Below are 10,157 nucleotides of genomic sequence, written 5' to 3'. Positions count from 1 at the left end.
GCAAAGAGCAACCTACTCTCTCATGTATCTACAAAGATCCAATGCAGGGGAGACCACAGCTTTTGGGCAACAGTGTGCCGTATCGGCAGGGCCGACGCCATAGCCGATATGCACCGCAAAAGCCCGTACTCTCTCGCAGTTTCCGTTGAACCCTTTTCAAGCAAAGGTACTCCCCTATATATAGTCTCGGCGTGAACCAGAATGGAGGGTGAAATTTTTGCAAGGGTGTTTTGTCTTTTACGGGACGCCAAAATCGGCCTATCGCGCCCGATCCTCGTCCCACGGGCAAAGCCGAGACGGCACCCTCTCTAGGCGCTGATGCACCTCTTCATTCAGCCTCCCCGTGGTGCCCGAACTCAAACAAGCTCGATCTTAGTCTCGGTCTCCGTGTAAAGTTTTCATCATAGCCTCTCCCCAACAAGACCAGGTGGGACGGGTCCGAACAATCCAACGCTTGGCGAATTCTGCTTCGCAATGATAGGAAGAGCCGGCATCGAAGGATCAAAGATGACGAGGCATTTTTATCTGCGGTTCATTGAATTTCTTCACTTTGACATTCAGAGCACTGGGCAGAAATCTCATTGTGTCAGCGCCCAGTGGCGGTCCTCGAAATTTACTTTTTTTCAGTTTCCCCGGACGAGACAGTATAAACTGCCGCGGTCAAAAGCCATCTACTCCCTACGCGGCCAAGGCAAAATCGAGTCCACAGCATGAAGAAGCTGCAAGAGACCGCCAGGTTTACGCACTATCCCCGGAGAGGGCATTATTATTTGCGGGCAAAAGGAATTTGTCAACCCGCAATGCAACCGAGTGTACAGCATGAAGCTGTAAGAAACCAACAGGTTTTCGCACTGTTCCTGGAGAGGACATTATTATTTGCGGGCAAAAGCTATTTGTCAACCCGCCAAGCAATAACGACAAGAACAGCATGAAGCTGCAAGTGACAGCCAGGTTGTCGCACTGTTCCCAGAGGGGACATGACTATTTGCGGGGAAAAGCTATTTGTCAACCCGCCAGGCAAAACCGACATCGACAGCACAGCTTGAAGCTGCAACAGACCGCCAGGTTTTCGCACTGTCCCCGGAGAAGACATTATTATTGGCGGGCAAAAGCAATTTGTCAACCCGCCAGGCAAAACCGACAAGGACAGCATGAAGCTGCAAGAGACCGCCAGGTTTTCGTCCTGTTCCCAGAAGAGACATTATTATTTGCGGGCAAAAGCAATTTGTCAACCCGCTAGGCAAAACCGACAAGCTCACAGCATGAAGCTGCAAAAGACCGCCAGGTTTTCTTACTGTTCCCAGAGGGGACATTATTATTTGCGGGCAAAAGCTATTTGTCAACCCGCTAGGCAAAACCGACAAGGACAGCATGAAGCAGCAAAAGGCCGCCAGGTTTTCGTACTTTTCCCGGAGCGGACATTATTTTTTGCGGGCAAAAGGAATTGTCAACCCGCCAGGCAAAACCGACATCGGCAGCACAGCATGAAGCTGCAAGAGACCGCCATTTTTTCTTACTGTTCCCAGAGGGGACATTATTATTGCGGGCAAAAGCTATTTGTCAACCCGCCAGGCAAAACTGACATTAGCAGGACAGCATGAAGCTGCAAGAGACCGTCAGGTTTTCGCACTGTCCCCGGAGGGGAATTATTATTTGCGGGCAAAAGCTATTTGTCAACCCGCCAAGCAAGACCCACAGCACAGCATGGAGCTGCAAGAGACCGCCAGGTTTTCGCACTGTCCCCGGAAGAGACATTATTATTTGCGGGAAAAGCTATTTGTCAACCGGCTAGGCAAAACCGACAAGGACAGCATGAAGCTGCAAGAGACCGCCTGGTTTTCATACTTTTCCCGGAGGGGACATTATTATTTGCGGGCAAAAGGAATTTGTCAACCCGCCAGGCAAAACTGACATCGGCAGCACAGGATGAAGCTGCAAAAGACCGTCAGGTTTTCGCACTGTCCCCGGAGGAGACATTATTATTTGCGGGCAAAAGCTATTTGCCAACCCGCTAGGCAAAACCGACAAGGACAGCATGAAGCTGCAAAAGACCGCGAGGTTTTCGTATTGTTCCCGGAGGGGACATTATTATTTGCGGGCAAAAGGAATTGTCAACCCGCCAGGCAAAACTGACATTGGCAGCACAGCATGAAGATGCAAGTGACCGCCAGGTTTTCGCACTGTCCCCGCAGAGGGAAATTATTTGCGGGCAAAAGCTATTTGTCAACCCGCTGGGCAAAACCGACAGGACAGCATGAAACTGCAAGAGACCGCCAGGATTTCGCACTGTCCCCGGAGGAGACATTATTATTGGCGGGCAAAAAGCAATTTGTCAACCCGCCAAGCAAGACCCACAGCACAGCGTGAAGCTGCAAGAGACCGCCAGGTTTTCGCACAGTCCCCGGAGGAGACTTATTATTGGCGGCAAAAGCAATTTGTCAACCCGCCAGGCAAAACCGACATCGGCAGCACAGCATGAAGCTGCAAGAGACCGCCAGGTTTTCGCACTGTCCCCGAGGGGAATTATTATTTGCGGGCAAAAGCTATTTGTCAACCCGCCAAGCAAGACCCACAGCACAGCGTGAAGCTGCAAGAGACCGCCAGGTTTTCGCACAGTCCCGGAGGAGACATTATTATTGGCGGGCAAAAGCAATTTGTCAACCCGCCAGGCAAAACGACATCGACAGCACAGCATGAAGATGCAAGTGACCGCCAGTGTTTCGCACTGTCCCCGGAGGGGAATTATTATTTGCGGGCAAAAGCTATTTGTCAACCCGCTAGGCAAAACCGACAAGCACAGCATGAAGCTGCAAGAGACCGCCAGATTTTCACACTTTTCCCGGAGGGGACATTATTTTTGGCGGCAAAAGGAATTGTCATCACGCCATGCAAAACTGACATCGGCAGCACAGCATGAAGCTGCAAGAGACCGCCAGGTTTTCGCACTGTCCCCGGAGGGGAATTATTATTTGCGGGCAAAAGCTATCAACCCGCCAAGCAAGACCGACAACACAGCATGGAGCTGCAAGAGACCGCCAGGTTTTCGCACTGTCCCCGGAAGAGACATTATTATTTGCAGGCAAAAACTATTTGTCAACCCGCTAGGCAAAACCGACAAGGACAGCATGAAGCAGCAAAAGACCGCCAGGTTTTCGTACTTTTCCCGGAGCGGACATTATTTTTTGCGGGCAAAAGGAATTGTCAACCCGCCAGGCAAAACCGACATCGGCAGCACAGCATGAAGCTGCAAGAGACCGCCAGTTTTTCTTACTGTTCCCAGAGGGGACATTATTATTTGCGGGCAAAAGCTATTTGTCAACCCGCCAGGCAAAACCGACAAGGACAGCATGAAGCTGCAAGAGACCGTCAGGTTTTCGCACTGTCCCCGGAGGGGAATTATTATTTGCGGGCAAAAGCTATTTGTCAACCCGCCAAGCAAGACCCACAGCACAGCATGGAGCTGCAAGAGACCGCCAGGTTTTCGCACTGTCCCCGGAAGAGACATTATTATTTGCGGGAAAAGCTATTTGTCAACCGGCTAGGCAAAACCGACAAGGACAGCATGAAGCTGCAAGAGACCGCCTGGTTTTCATACTTTTCCCGGAGGGGACATTATTATTTGCGGGCAAAAGGAATTTGTCAACCCGCCAGGCAAAACTGACATCGGCAGCACAGGATGAAGCTGCAAAAGACCGTCAGGTTTTCGCACTGTCCCCGGAGGAGACATTATTATTTGCGGGCAAAAGCTATTTGCCAACCCGCTAGGCAAAACCGACAAGGACAGCATGAAGCTGCAAAAGACCGCGAGGTTTTCGTATTGTTCCCGGAGGGGACATTATTATTTGCGGGCAAAAGGAATTGTCAACCCGCCAGGCAAAACTGACATTGGCAGCACAGCATGAAGATGCAAGTGACCGCCAGGTTTTCGCACTGTCCCCGCAGAGGAAATTATTTGCGGGCAAAAGCTATTTGTCAACCCGCTGGGCAAAACCGACAAGGACAGCATGAAACTGCAAGAGACCGCCAGGATTTCGCACTGTCCCCGGAGGAGACATTATTATTGGCGGGCAAAAGCAATTTGTCAACCCGCCAAGCAAGACCCACAGCACAGCGTGAAGCTGCAAGAGACCGCCAGGTTTTCGCACAGTCCCCGGAGGAGACATTATTATTGGCGGCAAAAGCAATTTGTCAACCCGCCAGGCAAAACCGACATCGGCAGCACAGCATGAAGCTGCAAGAGACCGCCAGGTTTTCGCACTGTCCCCGGAGGGGACATGATTATTTGCGGGCAAAAGCTATTTGTCAACCCGCCAGGCAAGACCGACAGCACAGCATGAAGCTGCAAGAGACCGCCAGGTTTTCGCACAGTCCCCGGAGGAGACATTATTATTGGCGGGCAAAAGCAATTTGTCAACCCGCCAGGCAAAACCGACATCGACAGCACAGCATGAAGATGCAAGTGACCGCCAGGTTTTCGCACTGTCCCCGAAGGAGACATTATTATTTGCGGGCAAAAGCTATTTGTCAACCCGCTAGGCAAAACCGACAAGGACAGCATGAAGCTGCAAGAGACCGCCAGGTTTTCACACTTTTCCCGGAGGGGACATTATTTTTTGCGGGCAAAAGGAATTGTCATCACGCCATGCAAAACTGACATCGGCAGCACAGCATGAAGCTGCAAAAGACCGTCAGGTTTTCGCACTGTCCCCGGAGAGGAATTATTATTTGCAGGCAAAAGCTATCAACCCGCCAAGCAAGACCGACAACACAGCATGGAGCTGCAAGGGACCGCCAGGTTTTCGCACTGTCCCCGGAAGAGACATTAATTATTTGCGGGCAAAAGCTATTTGTCAACCCGCTAGGCAATATCGACAAGCACAGCATGAAGCTGCAAGTGACCGCCAGGTTTTCACACTGTCCCCGGAGGGGACATTAATTATTTGCGGATAAAAGCTATTTGTCAACCCGCTAGGCAAAACCGACAAGGACAGCATATAGCAGCAAAAGACCGCCAGGTTTTCGTACTTTTCCCGGAGGGGAACATAATTATTCGCGGGCAAAAGGAATGTCAACCCGCCAGGCAAAACAGACATCGGCAGCACAGCGTGAAGCTGCAAGTGACAGCCAGGTTGTCGCACTGATCCCAGAGGGGACTTGACTATTTGCGGGCAAAAGGAATTTGTCAACCCGCCAGGCAAAACCAACATCGACAGCACAGCGTGAAGCTGCAACAGACCGCCAGGTTTTCGCACTGTCCCCGGAGGGGGCATTCATTATTTGCGGATAAAAGCTATTTGTCAACCCGCTAGGCAATATCGACAAGGACAGCATGAAGCTGCAAGTGACCGCCAGGTTTTCGCACTGTCCCCGGAGGGGAATTATTATGTGCGGGCAAAAGCTATTTGTCAACCCGCCAAGCAAGACCGACAGCACAGCATGGAGCTGCAAGAGACCGCCAGGTTTTCGTACTGTTCCCAGAGGGAACATGACTATTTGCGGGCAAAAGCAATTTGTCAACCCGCTAGGCAAAACCGACATCGACAGCATGAAACTGCAAGAGACCGCCTGTTTTTCGCACTGTCCCCGGAGGAGACATTATTATTTGCGGGCAAAAGCTATTTGTCAACCAGCTCGGCAAAACCGACAAGGACAGCATGAAACTGCAAGAGACCGCCAGGTTTTCGCACTGTCCCCGGAGGAGACATTATTATTTGCGGGCAAAAGCAATTTGTCAACCAGCTAGGCAAGACCGACAAGGACAGCATGAAGCTGCAATGGACCGCCAGGTTTTCGTACTGTTACCAGAGGGGACATGACTATTTGCTATATATAAAGTGTACCGTACCGGTAATGCCGACACTAAAGCCGCCAAAGCACAGCAAAAGCTCGTGCTTTCTCTCAGTTCCCTTTAACCCTTTTCAAGCAAAGGTACTCCCCTATATATAGTCTCGGCGTGAACCAGGATGGAGGGCGAAATTTTTACAAGGGTGTACTGACACGTACGGGGCGCAATTATCCGCCCACTGTGCCGGCTTAGCCTTCCGCCGGTAAAGCCGAGCGTTGTGGCTATCGACACGATGATCGTGTCGGTAAGCAGGAATAAAAAGCAACTTAGCGACACGATCATGATAATTTGCGATCAAATGCAAATTGTACACTTATGTCACCATTTTGCGTTATCAAGTGGTCTCAAATGTACGGCTTTCGAGCTGAAATAAAATTTCCTCGTGTGACAGAAAGTGTGTTCTCCATAATTTAGCCTTAGGCCCATGTGTTCAATTGACAATTGAATTGCTGGCATCGCTTGCTAAAATCCACTGCCGTTTTATAATAAACCACCAATGAAAACTTGTTCGCGATCTCAATATTTCACGTTTTCGAGGCTCAAACTGCCAAAAAATTGAATTTGAGAGCATAACAAACAAAATCGCAGCTTGAAAGAGACAACAATACTTCTTCTATTTATATTGCTTATTTTTCTCCCCGTTGGCATCGATAACCCGATGGCACACCGGGAACGCAGAGTGATCACATGAGAACGATGGAAGCCGAGCCTCAGGAGATGCACGTTCGAATCCCGATCGCCGCCACGTGTTTTTTTTCCCTCTTTATTTTCTGTCAGTTACTTTGTAATTTTTCCCTTCTCGCTCTTTTACTCTCCTTTCCTATTTTTGCTATTTTCTCGCTAAATTCATTGCATTTGACAATCTCCGCCGATCCACTGCCAGTAATTTGAGTCAAACTAACAAACCCCTCAAGCAAAGCGCCATACTAGTACACACAGTACGTACACAGCCGATGTATGGAACTCACCATCACTCGTTTGCGACATTTCCAGGATAAAAGATGGCCGTCAAGTTTGAAACGTCGTGCATACTTTTTTTTTGCATTTTAGCTTATTTATATGTAATTTAGGGGGTTGCACGCTGTAGGGATAGAGTCGCCATTGAGTCGCGGATATAGTCACCCAAACATGCAAACCTTCCTAACTCCATGACCAGACCGAGTACGCCCATATTTTTTTTAAGAAACATATTTTCTCTATATTCAATATTCAAATTTTCTAATTGAGATGATAATTAAAGTCTTGAGATGTAAAAAACTATAAAAAGGACGTTTCAGGAAAAGCAAAATGATCGTGCAAATAAGTAAGAAAAACCGCTTATTTGCACGATGATCGTGTCTATAAGAAGCATTTTCTGCTTATTTGCACGATAATCGTGCAAATAAGCGGAAAATACTTCTTATAGACACGATCATCGTGTGGATTATCCGTTTGTTTTTCTTATCCACACGATGATCGTGTCGGTATGTGTTGTTCTTTATCAAAACGATGATCGTGTCTTTAAGAAGCATTTTCCGCTTATTTGCACAATGATCGTGTAAATAAGCGTAAAATGCGTCTTATAGACACGATCATCGTGCAAGTAAGTAAGAAAAACTGCGTATTCGCACGATCATCGTGCAAATAAGCGGGAAATGCGTCTTATAGACACGATCATCGTGCAAGTAAGTAAGAAAACTGAGTATTTGCACGATCATCGTGCAAATAAGCGGAAAATTAGTCTTATTGACACGACCATCGTGTGGATAGGTAAGAAAAACCACGTTATCCACACGATCATCGTGTCGGTAAGCATTTTTTTTTGTTTATTCACAGGATGATCGTGTCGGTAAGCATTTTTTTTGTCTATTCACACGATGATCGTGTCGATAGGCGCCACCAAAGCCGAGACGTCACTTTCTCCTATGTATAGTTTCGATATAAGCTAGGATGGAGGGCGAAATTTTTGCGAGGGTGTACTGACAGGTACGGGACGCCAACATCGGCTCGCCGGGACAGATAGCTTTCCGCTGGCAAAGCGGAGACGACACCCTCTCTTCTAGTCTCGGTGTAAACCAGAATAGAGGGCAAAATTTTTGCAAGGGTATACAGACAGGTACGAGACATCCTACTTGGCGCACGGGGCCGAATTACCCTTCCGCCGGCAAAACCGAGACTGCACTGAGGGCAAAAATATTGGCAGCCTGCGTCGGGCATCTTGGGAGCCGGCCGTGAGCCGACGTACCTCGCCCGACGGGCTTTCGGCCATTACCGTGCTCTCGGCATGCTCCCATACTGCCCTTAAATCCAAGGAGACAAGTTCCTGCTCAAGCCTCTCCCCTGCTCTCCTACGGGAGCCCACGGGCCCGGTCGGGGCCCTAATTGTGTCTACCGCCTAGCCTCCTGCAATCTCCGTAAGCTTGCTGGCACATGTCGTTGTTTCTCGCACGGGAGACGACGACTTTCGGGCCAAAGTGTGTACTACCGGCAATGCCGAAGCTAAAGCCGCCAAAGCACGGCAAAAGATCGTGCTTTCTCGCAGTTCCCTTCAACCCTGTTCGAGAAAGGGTTGTCCCACATATATATATATATATATATATATATATATATATATATATATATATATATATATATATATATATATATATATATATATATATATATATATATATATATATATATATATATATAGTCTCGGCGTGAACCAGGATGGAGGGCGAAATTTTTTTGCAACTGTGTACTGACAGGTACGAGTTGCCAAAATCCGCCCACCGGGCTGGTTACCCTTTCTAACGCAAAGCCGAGACGGCACCCGCTCTTTTTTCTTTACTTTTTAAAACCAGCTGTGCAACACAAATTTCATGAACTAATTTCATTGGTTGATTCTGATATACTGCATAGAATTTGCATAATGAAGCTCAAAGACGCAAACAGATGGAAGATACACCACATCAAAACATTTTCATTGTGTTTGTAAAGCTTTACAGTACTGGGCTGCGCATATTCAAAACACCGGGCAACGACCCCATGCTAGTTTGTTGTGCGCTTGAAAATCCATGTTTCATTTTTTAATCAGATCAGTCGATGTCCGAGGGAGGCAGTGACCTGTACACGTCGCAATCAAAAATTCTAGAAAGTTTGCGTAATGCACGTCGGAAATAGATATCGAGAAAAGTGACAAAGGCGTTTGATTTCCACTGTCTTTAATGCGACAATTAAACTGTACCAAAAAGCGCTACTAGATCGTTTCCTGCATGAAAGTTATGATCATGGAAACCATATTGACAACATATGAACAAGGATATTCATTTAGAATGTAGCATAGACAGTCGAGGGTCTTCCGTTCCACTGTCTATCGATGTAGCCAAGATGTAGACGGGTTGGCAAGCATGAAGAAATTAATCCTTTCATTATTAAGCGGGCAATTGGTACAAAGCCTTGCAGAGGGCGGGTCGGGAGTATGATTCTTTATTTTCTGAGATTTGAGCGAAGGAGATTTAACATTTACAGTCGGGAAGGGTTGTGAGAACATTTTATTGTAATGGAGAGAGTGGAAGCGGGAAGGTTTCCTGGCCGTACAGGGAAAACCTAGTGAGTGGAAGGGAATTAGCAATGCAGGTATGCTTTACAGTTGTTTAATTTCAGGGACACACATGTTGCCACGGAAACTGAAAGATTCCCACAGAGCCAAGAGATTTCTTGGCTCGAAAGTAACGGTAGTCCCTGATACCATAACAACAATACTTGGGAATGATTGTCTCATGTTGATCATCAGCTGTTCATACCAAATCTCTTCCCATTCAGGACGATAAAAAAAGAGGGGACATGGAGGATGGTTTACCCTTTTGTCTCCCTGTTTGTTGGTTGTATACCGTTAGATTTCACTTTATATGGAAAGGAAATCGATCTTTTTTGTTTCACTGTTCTACGCGAAATTACAGCTTCAAACTTCTTCCATGCAGTGTCACTGTGTTGCCTGTGGCTGTGTGGATGAAATAAAACCACACGAGAGACGATAAGATTAATCGTTTGTCAGATGTTCAGTAAATAGTAATCATATTATTTAGAACTAGCCATATCGCTGGGGTAAGAGCGCACTACCAAATGTATTATTTGGACTACTAATTTTCGGACATTGTTTTCCACTTGTACTAGCACGTTAAAAGTAAATTTAGCGCACCGTTTGTCACGTGACGAGAGAGTATCGGAGGGGGGTTTGAATGTTACGACTTTGAGCTGTAAAGATGAACAATTTGATATTTCGGGGCAGGGTTTTGTAGATTGTCGAAAAAAAAACTGTCGAAGGCTAAACTTGAAAAATATTTTAGTCTAC

Source organism: Ptychodera flava, chromosome 4 (genome assembly GCF_041260155.1).
Source record: "Ptychodera flava strain L36383 chromosome 4, AS_Pfla_20210202, whole genome shotgun sequence".
Classification (NCBI taxonomy): Eukaryota; Metazoa; Hemichordata; class Enteropneusta; family Ptychoderidae; genus Ptychodera; species Ptychodera flava.
Note: the sequence above shows the minus strand (reverse complement) of the source record.